This window comes from Pezoporus flaviventris, unplaced genomic scaffold, assembly GCF_033815535.1.
Source record: "Pezoporus flaviventris isolate CSIRO_AGI_PZ_B2104156 unplaced genomic scaffold, CSIRO_AGI_Pfla_v1 ptg000031l, whole genome shotgun sequence".
Lineage (NCBI taxonomy): Eukaryota > Metazoa > Chordata > Aves > Psittaciformes > Psittacidae > Pezoporus > Pezoporus flaviventris.
Window position 1 is genome coordinate 55,847,569 of NW_026892579.1, and position 22,799 is coordinate 55,870,367.

Genomic DNA, 22,799 nt, shown 5'->3' on the forward strand with positions numbered 1-22,799 from the left:
GCACTTTGACAAGCAACAGCCTGCCCTGTGGCTTTCGTCTTACTGCGATTCTGTTCCTCTTCCTCTCACTTCTTTTTGTCATGTAAAACTACCTGCTTTATAAATGAATGTAAAATACAGTAGTTCTTCAGCACATGGACAAATGTGTATTTTATCTTAATGTTTCATTTTATGTTAAATAAAAAGCATATGATTTTATGGTCGTTTGTACTGCTCCTGTTGATTGTTCGGTTGACTGTCTGTTGAAAGACTGTCTTTCAAGGTACCCTGATGAAAGATAGTGAACTGCACTTCTCTGGCTTTATAAGCTGTGGACATCTGCAAAAGGTTTTTGACAATTTTCAAGGGGAAAACTTTGGTTTAATGTTAAGCCTTAACAAACCCTCAGCAGTTCCCTCAAGCCTCACTTCTGTCTCCATAGGAAGGTTGCTCCAGCCCTCAGATCATGTCCATGGCCTGCTCTGGATTCACTCCGACAACTCCACATCTTTCTTATGCTGAGGCCCCAGAGCTGGATTTAGGACTGCAGGGGGGGGTCTCACTTGAGCAGTATAAAGGGGGACAATCCCCTCCCTTGACCTGCTGGTCACACTGCTGGTGATGCAGCCCAGGACATGGTTGGTTTCTGGGCTCAAGCCGACACTGCTGGGTCATGGTGAGCTTCTCATCGACCAACACCCTCAAGTCCTTATCGTCAGGGCTGCTCTCAATCCAGTCTGCCCCAGTCCATCCTGGTACCAGGGATTTCCCTGACCCAGGTGCAGGACCTTGCACTTGGCCTTGTCAAACCTCAGGGGGTTCCCATGGACCCACTTCTCGAGCTTGTCCAGGTCCCTTTGGATGGCATCCTGTCCCTGAGGTGCATCAACCACTCCACTCAGCTTGGTGTCATCACTGGACTGTATTTTCTTCTCTAGTTTTATTCTTTTTTTTTCTCTTTTTTTTTAATTTTAAATTCATGTAACTCATTAATTACCATAGCTTATTGTTAAATAAATAATAAGACTCTAAGCTTCTGTTAGCCTCATAGAACTCTCCTGTGACCCCTTAGAAGAGCAAGGCTGGGCACAACACACAGTTATGAAACAGTGAAGCTTGTACTCTTTAAGAGTCCAAGGCATAAACAAATAAAGCCAGGTTACCACCTGTTGTTTTTGTAGGTTTCAGAACTTCTCCCTGCAGAACACATGGCAAATTGATTTTAAAAATTATAATTTGCCTATACACTGCTAAGGAAACAGGGTGGTGATACGAAGGCTGCATGCCCTCCACTGCATCTACTTTGGAGCCTACATCTTCTTAGTAAATGGCAGATACAGGCACAGAATCATAGAATCATGGAATTGTTTTGGCTGGAAAGAACCTTTGAACTCACAGAGTCCAACCATTAACCCAGCAGTGCCAAGCCCACCACTAACCCATGTCACTAAGTGCCACATCTACACGTCTTTTAAATACCTCCAGGGATGGTGAGTCCATCACATCCCTGGGCAGCCTGTTCCAGTGCTTGACAGCCCTTCTGGGGGAGAATTTTTTCCTAATATCCAATCTAAACCTCCCCTGATGCAACTTGAGGCTATTTCCTCTCGTCCTACCACATGTGACTTGGGAGAGGCGACCGACCTCCACCTCACTACAACCTCCTTGCATGTAGCACCATCATGCTCTTCCATCCCACAGGTATTCCCAGTTAGCAGCCAACACAAGATAAAGCAGAAGCTGAGCTCAGGAGAGAGAAACAATCTCCTCTTTTGTTCCTCTTCTGTGTGACAAGATAATTACCTTGCTTGAGCCATAAGTGTGCTCTTTAGCTATATTTAGAAACTTTTTTTTCACTTGGAATATTTTTAATTGCACTTTGGCAGAGAACAAAACAAGCCAGATGATGCTGCATGTACAACTGAAGCAGGTCCTGTTCAAATACAGGTGAATTGTCTAATTCTCATAGGACATCCTTTGTATGGCTCCCTCCCAGGGCACAGAACTTACCACAGCTGACTCATTACTGAAGAGGTGTTTGGAGAGCTGGAAAAAAACAGACACCATACCTTCCATATATTCATGAATCCAACAAAGGAGTACAGACCACGAGACAGACTGGGACCTATACAAACAGTGTGGAGAATTACTACTTTTTTTTTTTTTAATTAAAACACAAACAAACAGACAAACCAAAACCCAACTAAAAGTGCCATTTTCTTTACTCAGACCTGGTAATCAGCCATAATTTCTAACATTGGTGGGATACAGCATAAAATTAAAAGCGAGCCAGTGTTCAAACAGGAAAGGTGCCTTCCAGCTGCAGAAATTAAAACTTACAGAAGGAATTCAGAAAGTATAAACTATTTGAGGCCAACACCATGAAGGAATGCTAAATAGACGAGTCCAGGCTGAGGGCAACATGTCAAAGTATGAATGCTTGCTGTCAAGAAAAGGTAATGGAAGTAGACACACTCGTTTGGCAGGCAGTTACTACTTCAGAAGTATGTAAGAAATGAGGACCCAAGTAAGCTGAGTTGGCAATACCACATAAGCACAGGGCATTTTAATAGTCCATGGTCACTCAAGCACCCAGAGTCAACTGGACGCAGCAGAAGCAGGGCTTCCATCATACCAGGGGATGAGGTTTGTGTCTTCTGTCTTTTCAGAGCATTGAACCTCTCACTGATACTTAAAGAGCTCATAATTACATAGTAAACATCACAGCCAAAAAAGCCACTGATTTGGCACATACCAGCAAAGTGGAAAGACAGGATGCTATATGCATTTATAGGGTTTGGAGTGGTATATCTATTTTTTAATAGAGAATAAAGAAAAACCTGAGAAAAGGTTGGTTCAAGCCATCTGGAAGAAGAATTAAGCTCTGCACTGTCCAACCAAGCAGAAGAATGCTATAAAGTTCCTTGCTGCAGAGGCTATTGCACTTCATAAACAAACGAACGAGATAAAGTAACTACTGGCATAGGCCTGGAGTGCTCTGATCAGTGAAGAGCTTCAAGTGAAAATTAGAAAATGGCTTTCACCTGCACAAAAGTCGGATTTTGGAATATCTTCCAATAGGTGGGGAGGTGAACAATCCAAGTTTTCTCACAAACTTACGAAATGACTTACAGACATGTTGCCAGTGACATCAAGGAGCTGTTCTTGCTGATACAGAGGTTCTTTCCAATTCTACATTTCTTATCACAAACAAGCTTTGTGCACTGTGTCACACTGGAGATATCATATGAGTAAACGGGTCCAATTCACCCAGCAGTGGAACGTGCTGCTTTTGAGTCACTCTTCGCCAGCATCTTTCTTCACCATCAGTTTCACCACAGGTTTAAACAGAAAGGCAATTTGCACTCAGTGCTTGGACTGAAAACAAGTATCCGCTGAAGATCTTAAATTCCCTGGTTAACTCCTGAAACATCTCTGTTTAAAGACGTGAGAAGCTGCAAATGGTTTTTAAGCAAATTTTGCCACATTTTGCCACTTTGCTAACAAAGCAACAGCTGTAAAAGGGGAATAAAAGGAAGACATGGAAGATTTTGCCACTGTCTCTTCCCCGCCCCCACAATTTTTTCCATATTTTGCTCAATTTATCTTTGAGAAAACATTTGCCCTTGCAGTGACTCTGGTTTGAGTTTGCTGCCTCAGCAGCAGTTGAGCTTTCACTGCTGATTACTTGCATGGTTGTAGTGGGCAGCTCCTGCTGCCCTCCTTGTCTTGTTTCTTAGACAGAAGCCTTAATACTCTTGTGCTGCTGAGAAAAGCCACACGGAAGACAAATACAGCCTGTGGAAAACACTTTCTTTTTACTTCAGAATAATGGAAAATGAAAGCTATTTACATTGCTATGCAACTTCTGTTATTACTGATGTTGCACAGCTTTCTCCATGCAAAGCTTAACCCACTCCAATGCCTTTTTCTCTTTTCATTTCTTCTTCACCTCCACTGAATTTGGTTTAGCCCTCTCCTCTTACACCTCCTGAAAACCTTTTCCTGTCTTGCCCGAAACGGGTCCAAAACGCAGCTTCTTAAATTGTTAAGTGCAGGGAGACTGAGTTGAATAGTTCTTTTTTTGTTGTTGTTTTTAGAATTGCATTTAATGCTGAATATTTAATAATGGAAAATAAAATGAACAGCTGATTCTCTGCTGGAGGTCTCCAAATACAGAAACCTGTAAATTGAGGTTATGGTAATGTTCCAAAACATACTGGGACACTGAATTTGAGCAAAAGGTACAGATGAATTTCATCTTCTCATTCGCTTTCAGATCTGTGCTGAGCAGTTTTTAAAGGAATAATGAAGAAAAGAAAAGATCCTACTACTGTGCTGCATAAAGAGAAGCATTATTTGTCAGTCTGGTGAAGGGGATCTTTCCTGAGCACAGTGATTACCTTCAGTGCTGTATCTTGTTTTGGGAACCAAAGTTCAAGGACGAGTGGGACAACAAGACAGGATTCCAGAAAAGAGCAACTGAGTATCTCTGCAGAGAAAACATGCCCTACAAGGAAGGCTACTGTTGAAATCTGAGCAGAGAAAGCTTCAGGAACGTCACAGCAATCCAGAAGTACCTGTAGAGGAAGGGAGTCAAGTCACTCAATATCCAATGGAGGAAGGACAAAGAGCAGCACTGAAGTAACTCTGGAATGGCAAGGCTACTTTCACACTGCAATAGATCGGCTTAGGAAGAATATGAGTCATTCATTGCCAGAAGTTTTTTTAAGCCACATTTGACAAATGTGTATGGGTGCATATTCCATGTTATGAGATTAACATGATGGGCTTGTTTGTCGACAGGACACAAAGGGATCCATTCAAGAGTTACTTTTGTGCACCGTGAACACTGTATTGCAAACAAGTAGGATGCTCTCCCATTAGAACAGAAAATGAAAGAATATTATAAACCTTCTGCATCTACAATCATCTACTTTTGGGTTTGCTTTTGTTCCTCTTAATGTCTTTGTGACAGCCCCAAAATGCAAATTCAATCTTATGCTCAGATCTGAAGGGACATCATCGGAGATTTCCTTTCTTTTTTGTGTTTTATTCACAATTGGGTGAAATGACATAGAATGACACTGAAGCTGAAGATCTCAACAAGAACAAAAATATTTCCTGTGCCAAATTTCATGTTATTTTTAAAGTAGTACCGCTACTCTGGAATGCTAAGTACATTCTTGTGTCAGAATTGTATCATCAAAGCTTACTCCTACAGAAGGATGTCTCCAGTCTCTTTTTCTGCCTTTTGATGTAGCTGTTGCTGCGTGCACAAGAAGAATGCTGTGGGCTTGCAAGAGCTTGTTGATATCACAAGCTTCAATCCGCTTACTCACCATTTAAAGAAAATGACATTTTGAATTCAGAAGTATCTGTAGGGCTTTACTCTCCTTTTGATGCATACATTTGTTGCCCACAAATGCAAAGAGGATTTGTATGTACACAACCTGAAGGGAAAATCAATGTTTTTAATGTCTAGCTTCTGCACACAGGTACGTCAAAGCTGTAACAATGGAAAGCAGTTGAAAATGACAGTGGGACATCTCTAAGCATTGGTACTTTCTTCAGATTTATTTCTTGCGTGTCACAATTTCTACCTCTCACAAATTCGGACCAGTAAGCTAGTACACAGGTATGAGGTAAACAGGCTCTCCAAATATGTGTTATCCCTCATCCAGAAAACTAAGCCGGAGCAGCAGGAAAAAGCAATTTACTGAAAAATCCTAAATTTTACATTAGTGGTGATAACTTTAATTCTTGGTCACAGAGGATGACTGAGAATGCCTTTCTTAGTCATCTGAAATGCATTTTTAAATGCATTTCACTAGATGGAAATGCTAACACTAGATTCCATTTACTCCAGGTTACCAGCACCTTTGCCAGAGAAAAACAAAGGAGTATGTTTGTACTTAGCTACTACTCGCATGCACAGGACAGATATGCACATGCTGAGGTTACCAAGTGCCTGTCTCCCCTAGGCATGGCAAAAGACACTGTAACCCTATATATTATGTCAGTACTCAGAACCCACGAATTAAGCTAATTTTCTAGCACTACTCTTACAAATGGGAGTATGTTCCTGTTCCTATATTTTCCTAAGGAAGTGGGAAATTAGATTTCATTATAAGAACATGAAACAGAAAAATACGTCACTGGGAAACAATATCTCCTTTAATTACGAATGAGAGATGACTGGATTGCTTTATTACTGAAAGAAGCCAGATGTTTCTTATTAAAATAGGAGGGTGGTGGCTATCAGGGCCCCCTCAGCCTTTTCTTCTCCAGCCTGAAGAAGCCCTGGTCCCTCAGCCTCTCCTCAAAGGGCAAGCACTACTGTGTGCTCATCATCATGGTGGCCCTCAGCTGAGCTGACTCCTCATCTTTAACGTCTTCCTTGTATTAGGCACCCAGGGACAGGACACAGAATCAACGGGTGGTGTAATGAGTGCTGAGCAGAGGAAGATAACCGCTTCCCTTGATCTGCTGGCTGCAGCCTTGTGGTCCTGCAGCCCAGGGTTCTGTTGGCCTTTGGTATTGGGGCTCAAGTTCAGCTTGCATCTGCCAAGACTCCCAGGTCCTTGCCAGCAGAGCTGCCCCAGCTCGCACTGTGGTCAGGGACCTCCTTTCCGAGGTGCAAGACAAGATGACCACTTGCATGGACCTTGAGCCTCATTCTTGCAATGTCTGGGACTGCTGATGGATGCTGTTGAGAACTTGCTCTGTCTGCCATGTCCTGTCCTGTGGCACTATGCTTTGGTCAGTGAGGTGCTGCCTGGGCTATGGTCATCCTCAGCATCCAGCCTGTGCCCTCATCGATCAGCTGGGTATTGCTGGCCCTGCCCATGGCATCTAAATAGACGGTAAGGACTTTCTTCAAGCTTGTATCTTTCTTCTATTTTCAAACACAGTGGTACACTTCTTGGGCTTTACTCACTCTCAATCCATTTTAAAAGCAATAGTATTCCTTTTCAAACGCCACTGCTTCATGGAACTGAATGTACCACTGCACTATGCAACATTTTACCAAGCACTTAAATTAATTGCTGGTGATGTTGAAATTCAAAACAGCAAGGAAAAAAGGGATGTTGATTGAGCTTCTCTCACTTTCAGGAAGCCATGACAGTACTTGCTGCACTCCTTTAGATATTGTTAGATGTAGGGGTGAGGCTGTGGAGTGCACTGATACTGTGCCCAAAACACAAAATGGTATTTATTAGCCTTAATTTCAGCATCTTTAATTTATATGTCTAAATCTGAACAAGTTACAATTTCCCTTAAACTCAATGAAGACAGAATTCAGAGGGCGAGTCCTGTCACTTTAGGAGAGGTGCTTATGGCAGGTTATACAAATTGCTGTCCAGACTTATTCACTTTACTGTGAAGGATCCCAGGGTGTCGGAATCAGACTTTTATCTCATTTTTAGATTTCTCAAGTTAGATGATGAAAACCCCAGGTGCTGTATAAACCCAGATGATATAAATTCAGGGTGCTAGATTCACAAAGAAGATGCGGGCATGTAAATGTCTCTTTATTCACCAAAGTCCCACTTGAGGAACCCCCTCTCTAGCCCTGCAGGTGCTTAAATTTTTATCACGTATAATGGAATAATTTCTTTCTAATCCATGTTAAAAAGTGGTTCCTCAACTCCAGGTGAAGCAGAAGAAAATGCTTTGTGTCCATAGTGTTCTAAGTCCAAGATCCCACCCAGCATATCAGCTGGGGTGCTCTGAAGTATGACAGCAGTTGCTTTAGCCCTTGTACCTCCGTAACACAAGACTCCCTCACAGACTCTATAAATACTCTCAGCTCATTTTCTTGAGACTACATCAACATGCTCTACACAAGGAAGTACCCTCTCTGCACACTTTCAGCTGCTCTTTTGCTGTAGCTGCATAAACAGCATGTGTGCTGTTGCTGCAGTTCCTCCTTTCTTTTTTTTTTTTTCTTCCCTTGGAATATCTTGGAGAGGCTGTGACCTAGAATGGAGCAATACTGTGCAGATGGATGTTGGCATCTTGAAGGCAACTGTACTGCAAGACCGCAAGGGAACGGGAAGAGTTTTGTGAAAATCATGTCCATTAATCTCCCCTCTCAGGCATTGACTTTGGTTTGGGTCATAGCCCAGGCTTGGTTTCCCCTTTGTCAAGGGAAGGTTTTAAGCCAAGGGACTAAGTACACACTAGTGTGACCATATTGTCCTATTTACTCTGAGCAACCCACAGCCCTTCCGAAATGAACAGTCTGTTCTGCCTCTGCTGGGAGCTGGTGCCCACTCAGGAGGAGGGGGAGCCAGCTGTGTCACTGGAGGCCATTGCCAGCTATGTTTGAAAGATCATGGTGACTCGGGGATGTTCCTGAAGGCTGGGCAAAAGCAAGTATCACTTCTATCATCAGGGCAAGGCAGATACAGCCATTTGAAAACACATGAAGGGCAAGAAGGTGATTAGTAGTAGGCAGTGAACACAAAGTCGTGCCTGGCAAACATCCCAGCAGGGAAATGATCCACCTGCTAGTCATCTATGATGAGGGGAGAGCAGTGGCTGTTTCCCTGGACTTTAGTACAGCTTTTCAAGTTCTTTCCCACAACATATTCGGAGAAACTGGTGAAGTACAAACTAGGTGAGAAGGCAGTGAGATGGGTTGGACACTGGCTGAACTGCCAAGCTCAGCGGTTTGTGATCAGTGGCACAGTCCTGCTGGAGGCCAGTCACTAATGGTGTTCCTCAAGCTTGGAACTGGGTCCAGGTATTTGATACTTCCATTACTGATAAGGCTAAGGGGACTGTGTGCAACCTCAGCAAGTCTGCAGAAGATACAGAACTGGGAGGAGTGGGGGATCCTCCAGATGACTGCGCCACCATTTACAGGGACCTTGACAGGCTGGACAAATGGGCATAGAAGAACCTCATCAAGTTCAAAGGAAGAACAACCCCATGTACCAGTATGAGCTGTTGGGCTACTGGCTGGAAGACAGCATGAGAGAAAAGGACAAGGGTCCTGGTGGCCAGCAGCGTTCCTTGGGGATAAATTGGTCAGCAGTGTCCCAGGCTGTGTCAAGCAGAGTGCCAACAGCAGAATGAGGGAGGCAATCCTTCCCTCTCAGCACTGGCTGATTACAGCTGGTGATCAGTTCTGGGCTCCCAGGTATAAGAAAGACCTGGATTTCCTAGCGTCAGTCCAAGGAAAAGCTGCAGAGATTGTGATACAAGGAGATGTTATGATCCCTGTGCAAAACCCCTCAGATAAGACACTCCATATCAAGTTCAGAAGCTGCGATTAAACTAGTGTGTGAAACCTGCCCGAGGGTTATTCACAGGCATGAGACCACAAGGCACAGAATGGGCTGTGGCCATGCTACTAAGACCTGCCAGACTGCACAAAATGGTGATTCTACCCACACTGTTGATCAGGAATGGCCCCTATCCCACAGAAGATACCTAGACTATGGGACAACAAGCTCAATGAGTGAACAGTGTGCAACTGCAGCAAAGAAAGCCAACAGGATGCTGGGGAACATCAAGAAGGGCATCACCAGCGGAGATAAAGAAGTCATCATCTCACTCTACTGGCACTTGTCAGGCCACACCTGTGTGAATTGTGTTCAGTTTTGGTCCCCACTATACAAAAAAGATGTGGACGGGCTGGAGAGGGTCTAAAGAAGGGCCACAAAGATGATCCAGGCACTGGGTGTGAGGAAAGGCTGATAGAGCTGGGCTTGTTCAGCCTGGAGACGAGAAGGCTCAGGGGAGACCTTATCCCCTTGTTCCAGTATTTAAATTGTGGCTACAAACAAGATGGAGATTCCCAAGTTACTCCTGGGAAATTCTGACTGGACACAAGAGGAACATTTTTCACAATGAGAACAACCAGGCACTGGAATAATCTCCCCAGGGAAGTGGTGGACTCTACAACATTGGACACTTAGGATTTGACTGCATAGGGTGCTGGGACATCTAGTCATGTTTTGTCTAGAAAGGTTGGACCACATGATCTTCGAAGTCCCTTCCAACATGGGATTCTAGGATTCTATGTTTGGAAGGATAGTTAATTGGGCTGAAGATCACATATACAGACTATCAAATTCCAGTGCCAATGCCTACATCCTGCTGCTACTTAATTTACTACTATAGATGCAGCCAGCAGAAAAACTCTCCACGCCACCTCTGCCTAATCTGGTTCCACTGCCGCTACTGGGCCCGACTCCAGGATTCAGGAAAAAACACTTACTATCATGTGCACATGTATAGCTCAGAATAAACACTAACACAGCACTAGCTAGAACATCTAAGCAGGGCTTTTTTCCTTTCATTTTCCTATTCCCTCGTGACAAAGTATCTCCCTCCCACACATCCAAAATGTTAGTAGTCCCTCCTCTCCACACACACTGTAAGAATCCCGTTTCTTTCTCACAGGCACAGAAAACGTTTTGCAGAGGGAACCATGGCATTTCCACACAGGGAGACTGATCAGAAGGAGACCGCATGCACAGCCTGGAACAGATGCCTGTCCTGTCCAACCCTCCTCAGAAAACACTGCTGTGACTGTTTGTACTACGCCCGGTTGCCAGCAAGCCAAGCTGTAACGTAGCTGATTGCTATGCAATAGCATCATCCAGCCTGACGCAGATGGTCAAAGAATGGAGCAGAGGAGATTGTCATGTGAAAAATTTGCCATTGCTTTGTTGGAGAACGCTGGAAGACACAGCAAGGTGCTTTCAGAAGGCTCCCCTGGTGTGCAAGTGACACATTCTTGAAGTGCACAGTTCCAGGCCGTCCCAGCCAGGGATGATGGCTGTTGAAGGTACAGTCACACCAAGAGCCAAGGCACTACAGTAGTGTCTGACCTCCAGCAAAGGAGCCTGTACACTGCCACGGTGACGCTGCTGAGGGGCCGGCTGCGCGCTGCTGAAGGTTCTGTCCCACACCCTAAGCTCGCCCCCTGAGGCTTTTCTGGCCAGGCAGGGCCCAGCCTGGTCCTGAAACTTGCCAAGGCTCCTGTGACCACAGCTCAGAACATGGGAGCGCTGCAACGACTGGCTCCGTGGGGCTCGATACATACATAGACACAAACACACTGTGGGGCTCGATACATACACAGACGTACACAAACACACTGTGGGGCTCGATACATACATACATGTACACAAACACACTCTGGGGCTCGATACATACATACATGTACACAAACACACTGTGGGGCTCGATACATACATACATGTACACAAACACACTGTGGGGCTCGATACATACATACATGTACACAAACACACTGTGGGGCTCGATACATACATACATGTACACAAACACACTGTGGGGCTCGATACATACATACATGTACACAAACACACTGTGGGGCTCGATACATACATACATGTACACAAACACACTGTGGGGCTCGATACATACATACATGTACACAAACACACTGTGGGGCTCGATACATACATACATGTACACAAACACACTCTGGGGCTCGATACATACATACATGTACACAAACACACTGTGGGGCTCGATACATACATACATGTTCACAAACACACTGTGGGGCTCGATACATACATACATGTACACAAACACACTGTGGGGCTCGATACATACACAGACGTACACAAACATACCCTGCGCTTGCCTTTCACGGTCGCAGCAGCACCATGAGCACTCTACCAGAGCCCACCTGTGCCGGGCTTCTCCCTGTCCCCCTGAGAGGCCGCTCTCGGGCTCCCGGCACCGAAACGCCCCTAGGAAGCCGCCTCCTCCCCCCCACAGCTCCTCAGGCACCGCAGAGCGCCCGCACCCAGCAGCAGACCCCGACACCGCCCCGCCCCTCAGCTGCAGGTGTTGCGCCTGCGCGGGGAACACGAGGCGCGCCGAGAGGCGGGACACGGGAGCGCGCGAGGCGGTGCTGGCCGCCGATTGGCTGGAAGGCGCGAGCGATCCGAGGGGTCCGCCGGCGTCAGGTGAGCGCGCGCTGGCCTTAGCCCCCCATTGGCTGAGGGGCGCAGGGAGCGCGCGGGGGGAGCGCACGCGCGTCCGCCCGCCCCCGGCGGAGAAGAGTCTGCCTCGTGATTGGCGGCCGGGCGGTGTCGCAGGGAGCGGGAGGGGATAGGAGGGCCAGCTGATTGGCTGAGAGAGAGGGAGGGGGTGAGGCGGTTAAGGGCTCAGATTGGGGAGAGTGCGCGCGCCCTGGCGGAGGCGTGCTCGGATTGGCTGGGCGGCGCGAGGCGGCCGGGGACCGTTGGAGTGGGGAGGCTGAGGCGCTTGGCCACCCGTGCCCGCAGAGCCGGCGGCGTGGCGGCCAGCGGCGGACCGGGACCGAGACCGAGACCGAGACCAAGACCGAGACCGGGCTGTCCCGGGACACCCACCCCTGATCGCCGCCCTCGGGAGAGGTGCGTGCTTGGCGGGACGCAGGCGGGCCCGCTGCGAGCACCGCTACCGCTTGCGGGGTGGGAGGGCGCGGGGCCTTTCAGGGCGGAGGGTGTCCTGTTCCGCCGCTAACCGGGCAGGGACCAGCAGGCGGGCAGGCCCGGGGCGCGCCCCTCCTGCCCGTGAAGTCATGGCGGTAGCGCAAGCTGGAGCCCCTCGCGTCAGCCCCAGCAGCTGCGGGTGCGGTAGCAGGGCTTGCCGGTCTCCGGGCCTGGCGCAGAGGAAGTGCCGAGCGAGCGCCCTGCGGGAGGCCTGGGATGGAGGAGAACTGGCACTCCTAAGCGGGCCCTGGATACCTTGGAGAGAGCCCCGCGGATTTACCTGCCCCAGCCTCCGCGCCGCAGCACCCCATGGGGAGGCTGTTGGCTGGCAGCGGGAGCGTCCTGGCGCCCGAACGGTGCTGCCTGCGCCTCGCGGCTCGTCTTGGAGCAGGCAGATGCTCGCGTAGACGCAGAATCTGCGGGCTTCGTTTCTGTATAATTGAGAGGATACGCAATCAGGGTAAATGTAGCATAATCATAGCTGTAACTGCAAAATAGCAAGGGTGGATGTTATTTTCCTGTGTAAAACCGCGGCTTTATCGATTAAACCCCCCGACCCAACTCGGTTTTTATTTCTCTCCCCTCCCCATCTTTTTAGATTGTCTTTAAATGTTTGAAGAAGGAACTGAGCCCCGGAAAGTGGAAGTTGCCCTGAGAGACTTCTCAGTGTAATCCAGGTAGTATGATCTGTTGTGACTGCCTTGGGTATTGAGCTTAAAAACATATTATCTAACTGATTTCAGATGCCTGTTTCTCACACTTGCATAACTGATGTTGAAACTCTTTAATTTATGACAAACTTCTGGTGTGAGGTAGTGATTTCTGCAGTTTATGTGAAGTATTGCACATGTAAAAATATTCCCATGTGAGGTGCAATCTTGTATTTAAAAAAACCCACACAATGATATTCTTGTGCAACAGATCCCTCAGCTGGGGATGGTGAAGCTGGTGGGTATTCTTTTGGAGACCTAGGGGAATCTCACTGGTGGTAGTGCATCAGCAAAGTACTTTCTTCTTTTGGAGGGCTTGGTGAGACACTGAGAACGGGCTGGATAGCACAAGGATACTTTGAAAGTTGTTTCTGTGCTGCTTGATATAATGTGTCTAATAGATTTGAGTTGTTAAAGTTAGAATTTGGTCTGTAGTTGTGCATTACTGCCTTCTAAAAATGCTTTGTACTGTTGGTTTTCTTGCTCTGGTTCCTAAAGCTGACTATATTGACTGAGGGCCACAAAGATGCTCTGGGGCATGGAGCACCTCTGCTGTGCAGACAGGCTGACAGAGCTGGGTTTGTTCAGCCTGGAAAACAGAGGCTCCAGGGAGACCTTAGCGTAGTTTCCAGTGCTTTAAGGGGCTCACAAGAAATTGGAGAGCTGCTTTTGGCAAGGACCTGTAGGGACAGGACAAGTGGGAGGCTTTAAAGTGACAGAGGGGTGATCTAGATTAGATATGAGGAAGAAGGTGAGGCACTGGCCCAGGTTGCCCAGAGAAGCTGTGGCTACCCCATCCCTGGCAGTGTTCAAGGCCAGGTTGGACAGGGCTTTGAGCAACGTGGTCTAGTGGAAGGTGTCCCTGCCTGTGCAGGGGTTGGAACTAGATGAGCTTTAATGTCCCTTCCAACCCAAACCATTCTGTGATTCTGTGATGCTCTGTTTGGTGTGGCTGCCCATTCCATATGCCTGAACCAGTAGTTCAAAAAGTCAGAAGTCTCAGGTTTTAAAAGTTGGAAAATGCTGGATTGAAGAATTGGGTTTTTTTCCTTCCCACTTTCTTTTCCTTGGTAAGTATATATCCAGAGGCTCCTGGATAGTATCATAAAGTACACCCGAAGGAAAGGTGATAACCCAGAAGCATTGCTTTAAGACTGTTACTTTTTGTGTTTCCTCTTCTCCAAAGAGTATTTCGGATTCATGGGGAGTTTAGATAAAAGAGCAGACCTACTGATCTGAAGACTTCGTTTTTGGGGGAAGAGTAGAATTAGTTACTAGCAGTGTAGGGGAGAGTGAGCGGTAATTTCTCTCCCCAGAACATGGACACTTTGCAAAGGCTCTCCATGGAGAGAGGTACAGTCTTTTCTGAAGTTCTTTTCCAGATTAGTCAATTCATGTCATGTTTCCAGCAACATCATTCCCTTGATCCTTAAATTCTTGCTATGCTTTTTTCTGCCCAGGATTCTACTCCAGAGGTAGCTTGCTTAGGTCACTGCCTTCAGCATATTGTCCTGCTTGAACCCTGTGGGTTTCTGCTTTGTGTTATTATCATACATGAGATTCTTGTCTTTGTTTTGAGGCTGTTTGATGATATATTCCCAATCTACTACTGAGCTCAGCACTAAGAATGGTGCTCCGTGCTCTGGTGTTTGAGATGCCAGTTTGACTACTTGTTACATGAGCTCACATTTATGAGGGCACATCCAGCAGACCTCTGTGTAAGCACCTTATGACACCCCCCTCATTGTTCATTAAAGTTCCTGTGATGAATTGTCTCAAAGTTGCTGGTTTTTTTTCTGGTTATTTTAGAATGATAAAATCCTTTGTACACTGTGTTGTAGCCAGTACATTCAGGCGTGTGGTTTATCACAGAACCTAGATGTTTGAATATTAATATGAATTTTAAGAAGTGATGAATGGTATAGAAAACTTGAGAAGAAGCTGTAGTGCAAAGAGCAAGAGCTTTTGCATTATCATAAAGGCATAATTTTTCCATCAGTTTAATTTTACTATGTACCAGTACCGAAGGGTGGCATTAGGAGTCATAACTACAGTTCTTTGTAGCCATGGCTGTGTGTCACATATAGTTGTGCCAGCTGACAGGTTTGGAAGAGGGAGAAAGTGAAGTCTTGAGGTTTAAACCAAGGACTCTGGGATTACTTGGTTCATTAACCAGCATGTACTTTGGCTACGTGCTTCGGAGAGCCTGGCATCATCTACCTGATCTGTTACAGGCTTCCACAGAACCCAGCTGATGCAGCACTTTTTGCAAATAATTCACTAGAACTCCTTTTGAAGGTAAGGTAAATAATTCTCTTAGCTCAGACATGGCAGTGTGTAGACACTGCTTTGCAGTTACAGAATGCATCCCCTGGGAGTCACAAAGACAGTTCCCCAGCAGGTGTGAAGGGCTGGCTTTCAGCATTCCACACACAGCACAGTCTCATTCTCTGACCATTATCTATCTATGCTTCTTTCTTTTGCTAGTTTCAGGGTTAGGTTGTCTGGTGATAAGGGTTTGAATTCACAATGTTTGTATTAAGTTTGTTTTTTTTTTTTTTCTTTCTTTCTTGACTATCAGGGAGAAGAAATTGTGATTGTATTCTGTATGTTTGGTTTAGTGTTTAAACAGGTTTTCACCGGTAAACTGGGGCTAAACTTAAATGGTTTCAAGGGCCTTTTCCATTCCTGTGGCTTTCAAGGGCTACTGGAAGGAATGAAAGTATTTTAACTACTTAGCTGTGCTTAAGTAATACATATTTATAAAAATACTTGCACCCAATGGAGGTGAATTTTAAAACAATTGGATGTGTAAAGAGTGTACTCTAGTTACAAAACACTTAAAATCTCAGTAACTCTACTGCAAGTAGTTACCGTCTGCCTGCAAGCGTGAGTTGTTTTTTAGTCTTTTGAGTCTTGCTGCTTTGAAGTGCAGTTTTACTTCCTTTAAGAAATAAAGGAGTGAAGAGGGTGTTCTGCTGTAACACAAATGGGGAGGGAGCCTAGTCCCTAAATGCGGGGAAAGTGACAAAGGTAAGGGAGAAAAGCTCTTAGTTTTACAGATGATGCTAAGAATGTCTTACCATTTGATTAATTTGATGAATTAAAATTTTGCACTTGGCTTATTTTGCTCTTCCTTTCTTAAAGAAAGAAAACATTACATTTGTGTCCACAGTTGGTCAGAGATTTGGAATACTGAATTACAGTTGAGCAGAAAAGTAGCTGTCAGAGTTATGCACATGTTACAGATGGCAACAGCAATAGAAGACCATGTAGAGCTGAATGTTTCAGGACTGAATATTCTAGAAGGGATTTTATGGAATATAGTTTGCAAAGAGCAGTTAAATGGGAGGCAGGGAAGGGGTGAAGTTTCCAGTTCTACTGTAATGTGTTCTGTGTTACTGCTTGTAAGTCAGGTTTTTATAACAGCAGAACAGACTTTGAGAAGAAACTTATGGCAACAGCAAACAATAAGAAAAATGGACTGGGTAGTAGTATCTTTAACTTGCTATGTGACTGTGATCCTACAGGTTGTATAGCAAAGCTATATTAGTTGGAAGTAGGTGTGCTATAAAGTACACATATGAAATGTTGCTTTCCCTGGTTACCTATGAACGCAACCACAGTACAGTTTGGGTTTGGTTTTTGTAATACCTTTCCAGATGGCAAGCCTGGAAGTCTTGAGAGGCATTAAGAGTTGAACAGCCTGGCTGTGCAGGCATGGAAGTGTTATCTCCAGGGAGAGAGGTGCCTTAGGGACAGCAGAATCCAGGTGACAAGCACAACAGTATTCTTTGAGGTTGTTTATTTATGCTATTTTTTGCAGTGCTTATGGGATCTTATCTTTTAATTACTGTTACTCTTTTATTTATGTTTCATAGAATGATCACATCAAAGGAAATACTGGGGCAGTAGGGAGGCACCAGTGGTTTTGACAACTGTTTTGGGTACAGCCAAATTTCTGAAGAAGGTATCGTTTGTTTCTGGCAGTTCAGGCAAAGTTAAGGCTGCCTGGGACTATATATATGTTCACTTTCCCATTGACTGCAGCAAATGTCAGCTATACTGTTAAATTTAGATTAATGTAAAGTCCTTATTCTGTACTCTCACAGCCTTTTAATAATGTCTGACTTAAAAAAAGAACTTTGTAGACTGTGAAGTTTACATTTTAAATTAACAGCAATTAAAAAATAAAATCATCATTATGTAAATAATTAAATTGCATACGTTTCTTCCCCCCCCCCCCCCCCCCCCCCCCAAACAGTTCTGATCGTGGAAGCAGCTCATGTTTCCAAGCGTTTGTCATGATCCCCTTGACTGGAATGTACCATCTCTGCAGGTGTGCCAAAGGAGCAGTCTGTGAACATTTTCTGATGTGTTAAAACTTTTCATCTAATGTGATGACATCTGAAGCAAGGCAGGAAGGGAAGGTCTTGTGTGGATTACTATTGCTTGGTGAAGATGGTAGCAAGTGATAGGGGTCTAGAGGTGATGAAAGGTACTGAAAATGGTGTTATCTTCTGGTGTGGCTGATTTGGGAGTAAAGCAGTGTTTATGCTCTGTACTGTTATCTGCCAGCTCGAGATCTGCATTAGTTTGCATTCTGTCAGTGTTCATGTATGTGTGCAGCCCTGATGGTGGTTCAGTCCTTGTACTGTTAGTCTAGGTTAATGGAGAAACAGGCAAAAATGTAACCCAAAACACTTCCTAATAAGTATTCCATTTTGGTGAAGAGGCAATTTTAGGAATCTCTCTTGTGTGCTAGTAAGCAGTTCTGGGAATTTGCAGATTAAAATTGCTAAAGAGGGGGATTGTAAAATTCACACTGGAAGAGCTGGGAAGCATAGATTGCACAGAAACCCCCTCCAGTGTTATAAAGATGAGTCTTCCCTTCCTGAGAGGGAGAGGTAAGCTGCTAATTAGTGTATTTACAGCTTCTTATTGCTTGAAAATCCTGGTGTAATATTTCATTTATCTAACAGTAACATTGCATTATTTAAGGAAAAGAGTTTTAACTACTAAATTTGCTCTTGTTTGCAGGCTTGTGGTAGATGTTATGTATAGATGTTATGTATTATTACTCTTAACTTGAGCTTCAAAATCAACAGTGCAGGTTGTAAAAACCCATTTCTGCTCCTCAGGCTTTTGGTCAATAAAGGAAAATAAGAGTTTGTGATGGCTCTCCAGTTATTCAAGGAAAGCATTTTTGTGTTTTAGGTACTTCTTATCCAGACGTCTGTGCATACTCTCTTTAGTTTGCTGAAAAACAGATCTGATGGTGCAGTATGCGTTTAAACACAAAACATAGTCCCTAAGAGCTTGCAAGTTTTTTTGTTTCTCATTCTTGACAGTTTCCTGTTTACTAAAAATAGATATATATTGCTATGTACCTAAAACAATACCTTGTAGTATTCTTTTAAAGCTCTCTTCGGTTTTGTGATTTAAACTTCACAAGAAGCAGGTTGCTGGCATGCAGTGCCTGCTGTTGGTCTCTCCAGCCCCTCTGTATTATCACACCTGAGCCATAAATTCTTTAGGTCAGGGATTTCCTTCTGATCTGGGTATTGAACGGTTGCATACCTAAAGTGAAATTCTGTGGGGTTACGGTAACTCGGGTGCTTTGGAGCTCTACTTGGGTTTGAATTTTTTCAGTTTTGTCTTGAGGTAATCTGGAGCTTCTCTATAAAATAGTGTTAAAAGCTCTTGAGAGTTTTGAAAGAAAACCATGGTTAAATATTGTTACTTGTTCCATCTTTGTTTAACTTGTATCTAGTAAATTCTTTATTGGTTTCTTACTAGCTGGGAAGATAAGATTGCTGGTGTTGCACTGGGGCTTAGACAAGTGCCAATATTGTTTTCTGTATCAGGAAATAAAAGAAATAAGGACTGGCTGAGAGAGTGTGGCTGTGTGCAGTGTCCTGTACAAACAAAACAAATGTCTTACAGTTTAAGCAGAAGCGGCAAGGTGTGCAGTAGGGAAATGTTTAGTTCTTAGTACCATTGTTTCTTTTTTTTCAAAACTTCTTGATTGCCATTCATTTTCAAGATACTTTACTGTATAATATGTGCATATTTTTGCAGAATCTTCGGTAAGAGTATTATAGTCCACTGTATTTATTTAAAAAAAAAAAAAAGAACCATTGATTTGTATAGAATTTCACTGGAAAGTTATAATCCATTCTCTTGGTCTTAGTCTAGTGGGGTTGTTTTTTCCCTTATGCCCTTCTCCTAGACTGAAGTCAGTTTTGAATGGTTCCATAAGAGCTTTACAAGTCAAGTCCAATAGTTGTAAGAAAGCTTTCTCTTAAAAATCTGTAAGAGACCTTGAAGTTTTTGGGAAACTGTGCCACTAGGAAATGCATTTTCTTTCTCAAAGATGCTCTGTTACTCCTGTTGCTGTAGATGCAGGAGTAACATCTTAAAGTATTTTTACTACTTTTGCGTACAATTATTTATGCTTCAATTTTTTACTCCATACAGTGATGCGAGCAGTTTGAAATGTTAAGTTAAACTAGGAGAATTATCAGAAATGTTTAGAATATCCATTAAAAGAAGATGTTCCCCGTCTACTTGTGTAAGTATAACAGGCTTGTCTTTTTGTCTTCTTGGTGTTTGGTCTAAGTGTGTTAGATGTGTCCCCAAAAGTAACTTCTAGATTGGTTTTGTTTTCCTAGTAAGAGGCATAGGGGAATGCAGGGATACTTTTCATCAATTACGTATATTCGTGTTTGACTGCTGATAAAAGAGAGATTGGAATGTGAACCAAGAAAGGATGAAGAACAAAGGAATAAGTAAGACAGCATCAGATATTTTGAATAGAAAGGGAGATTAGGGGATGAAATCAATCTTTGTGAGGTTTTTTGTTAAAGTTCTTGAGAAAAAGTAAAAATGCTTCAGCATCTTTTTACTGAAATCTAAGATTATTGTTGTTATACTCCAAATCTTCTATGACAGTTTAGAAATTGCTTAAAATTGTTTAAATCAAATGACAGCTGAAGGCATACAAGTTTAGAAGCCCAAAACAAACGCCTGAAGTGCTAAAATAGATGTAACAGTAATAATGTTTTCTGCAAGTACAGATGTGCCCTGAAGTTTTATTCAGTATCTTCATCCCAATGACAGATTCATTCAAATTTTTAAAAGTGAATGAACTGACAAGGAGTGAAAGCTTTTCTGTAAACCATCCATGAAGATGTGTTCCTTTTCACTGGAAAACCAGCAGAAAGTTACAAAACTTCCTTCACTGGGTATCAGGTATATTTAAGATCAGTATATTTCCCAGACTGGTAGTCTGATTATTTGATTTTTTAATTACAAGTTATTTCTGAACATAAATGGGTATAAGCACAATTTTGCCCTTGCGTCAACTGCATTATCGGTAATAATGATCAGAAATACTATTTCTGCCAGTGAAGTGCAACATGAAGAATCTGAATAAACTCAGATTTCATAATTCATAAGTTGCCTTGTATTTCTGTGACCACCTTCTGTTTGGCTGATGAGGCTGCATTTCAGTGGTTTTCTGGAAATGGTTATCTAATCGTAAAGATCCAAATTGCTTTGGAGCTTATCTTAAAGGTGGAAATACAAAATAAAGCAAAATTGACTTGAAAGCAAAAAAAAAAAACAAAAAAGCCAAACAACTCTCTAGTTAATTAACCTATTTAGTGACTGAATTAGAGTAATAAAAAAGCAGTGAGGAAGCACCTGAAATTGCAGAGATGGAACCCAAACAATGGAATTTCAGTTTATAGTCTCTAAGGGAGTAGGAAGTCAATACAATAGCAGTTAGGGAAGGACAGATGTGTGACTCCTTAAATGGTGGCTATAGTTAGGGCAAGATCACAAGGTCTGCTCTGTTAGCTAAAATTAATTACACAGTCTGTCTCCCTCCCTTAGATTTGAAAGGAAAAACTGCTTCTTTAGGCCGTTACCTACAGCTGATGAGCTCCAAGAAGAGCGAAACCTTTTAAGATAGGTCCTGTAGTATTGGCCTGACAACCATCAGCAGGGTTTGCTCACACTCCTATTTGCGCATAAGCTACAAGTGCAACCAGAAACCGCAGAAACAGGTGGTCCAGAGGCATCCTGGCTGAGCCCATTACAGCAAGTCAAGGGGAAAACAGATGTCAGGTTCTACTTCTTATTTATATGTCAGATTTTGTGCAGCCAGGAGTACATGTATAATGCATGCATGTGGTGTGGGAGGGAGCTTTTAAAGGTAAGGAAGAGGAAGAACTGTGAAAGAGAAGAATGGAATATAAATAGGAAAAGAAAAAACTTGAGCAAAGTAAGAAAAATGGCTGTGTTTATGGTGCTATTGAAGATATTTTGGATGGTGACTTACTGTAGAATTCTCCATATTTATTGGTAAGGAATTTATAAATTGACTGTCAGGTTAACTGTCACAGAGGTTGCCCATGAGGCAACAGAACAGGGTTATTGGACCTACTGAAAGAAAAAGGTGAATGGATGAAGGTAAATGTCAAACTTTCTGAAGGTTTGCATCAAACACACTGAGCTGTAGCTTTAAGGTACTAACCTGCCACAGTTTTTATGCTTTAAGGTGGACATTACTTTGTAACAATTATCTACAAGTAACTGTTAGCATTTAATGATTTTTTCTAATAATAATAATGAAACTGTTTCTCTAGTATTTTACTGCAGTGCAGATAATTCCCTGCTGATTCTCAATATTATGAATTTAAATATATTTAAATAAGAGCCATCTTGAGCTAGAATCTCCCATGGGATTTGAGGCCAGTCTTCTCATTACAGTAAAAAAAACAAACCAACCCTTTTTTATATATGAATGTAGGCATACAGATACATACAGTTATGTATGAGTAAATCATCATTATAATGCTACCATGTCTCAGTAACTTCCAACAGCCTCAGCCTCTGGCTGAAATCAGAGCAGTTTGTGGCTTACTTGGAGTATCTAAAATTTAAGAAACAAGTGCAACTGTACAGTGTCAGGTGCTGGCTGCAGAAGTTGCTTCAACTCTTACACTTTGGTTTCTGATTTCAGCTTGAGCATGCTTGACTTCAGACCCAAAGGCTGCAGTTGGTGTTAGTACCCGTACCCACTTCCCTGGCATGTAAAAGCTAAACTCTTTGCCAATACTGGGCTCATCTCACTGACTTCAGATTTTCTTTCTTAAAGTTGCTGCTTCTTAAAGCAGATCATATTCTGTGGAACATGCAGCACCATCCTTACTATAAAGTCAAGCACTGTTCTGTCATTGCAAGGAGGAAATTCTGTATTTCATCTCAACAGACTAGAGCAGAGCACTTGAGTACTCTGTTGCAAGTTTTCTGTACTTTTGCCTTAGGTGGTGAGTGTAAATTTAGCCCCTGTGGTCAGAGCAAGAACTGAGAAACCAAAACGTGGAACTTTTACTTCCAGCTTCCCACACTTACAAGAATCGTTGGAACTTTGGGAGACATCCAGCCAGAAGATGCTGGCTCTGGCATGAAAATGCAACTGCATTTGGTTTTAACAGCCTTTAAGGAAAAAACGCAGTGGGTTCAGCCTACTCCTAGTCCTGTCCTTAAGTGAACCAAGAGCTGTCAGAGTGCAAGTGTCCTCTCCAGATTGCCAAAGGTTACAAAAAGCTTTTTGAGGAACAAA

General features: G+C 43.6%; 1 protein-coding gene across 9 annotated transcripts in view; it reads left to right on the forward strand.

The window, feature by feature from the left end:
- The first annotated feature begins 13,034 nt into the window (after positions 1 to 13,034).
- The window catches only part of DTNB (dystrobrevin beta), a 197,026-nt gene continuing 187,261 nt past the window's right edge, over positions 13,035 to 22,799 (forward strand). For 8 of the 9 annotated variants that reach the window (XM_061461225.1, XM_061461221.1, XM_061461224.1 and 5 more), the window contains exon 1: positions 13,035 to 13,132. The gene's annotated coding sequence lies outside the window, so the exon portion shown is untranslated. The remainder of the gene's footprint in view (positions 13,133 to 22,799) is intronic. The other variant, XM_061461230.1, reaches the window with a different exon arrangement.